The sequence below is a fragment of the Artemia sp. Qi Xiang Cuo genome, chromosome 17 (assembly GCF_049724085.1).
Source record: "Artemia sp. Qi Xiang Cuo chromosome 17, ASM4972408v1, whole genome shotgun sequence".
In the NCBI taxonomy this organism is placed as follows: Eukaryota; Metazoa; Arthropoda; class Branchiopoda; order Anostraca; family Artemiidae; genus Artemia; species Artemia sp. Qi Xiang Cuo.
This window is the reverse complement of record NC_142810.1, coordinates 52,422,385-52,422,915: the sequence shown is the minus strand read 5'-3', so window position 1 is coordinate 52,422,915 and position 531 is coordinate 52,422,385.

Here is a 531-nt window from a genome sequence, read left to right as displayed (position 1 = left end):
TGACTAGGGGGTAAGTTTTGTGTGTGTGTGTGTGTGTAAGTTTTTTTTTGTGTGTATTTTTGTGTGTGTGTGTGTGTAAGTTTTCTTGTTTCTGTAAGTTTTTGTGTGTGTGTTAGTTTTTGTGTGTTTGTAAGTTTTTGTGTGTGTGTAAGTTTTTGTGTTTGTGTAAGTTTTTTTGTGTGTGTAAGTTTTTGTGTGTGTTTTTTTTTTTTTTTGTGTTTAATTTTGTTTTTGTTTGTGTTTTTTTGTGTGTGTGTTTTTTTGTGTGGGTTTTTTTTTGTTTGTTTTTTTTTGTTTGTTTTTGTGTGTATGTTTTTGTGTTTTTTTGTTTGTTTGTTTGTGTTTTATTTTTTTTGTGTGTGTGTTATTTTTTTTATGTGTTTAAGTTTTTGTGTTTCTGTAAGTTTTTTTTGTGTGTGTAATTTTTTGTGTGTGTTTAAGTTTTTGTGTGTCTTTAAGTTTTTGTTTGTGTTTAAGTTTTTGTGTGTTTGTAAATTTTTGTTTGTGTGTGTCTGTTTTTGTGTGTGTGTA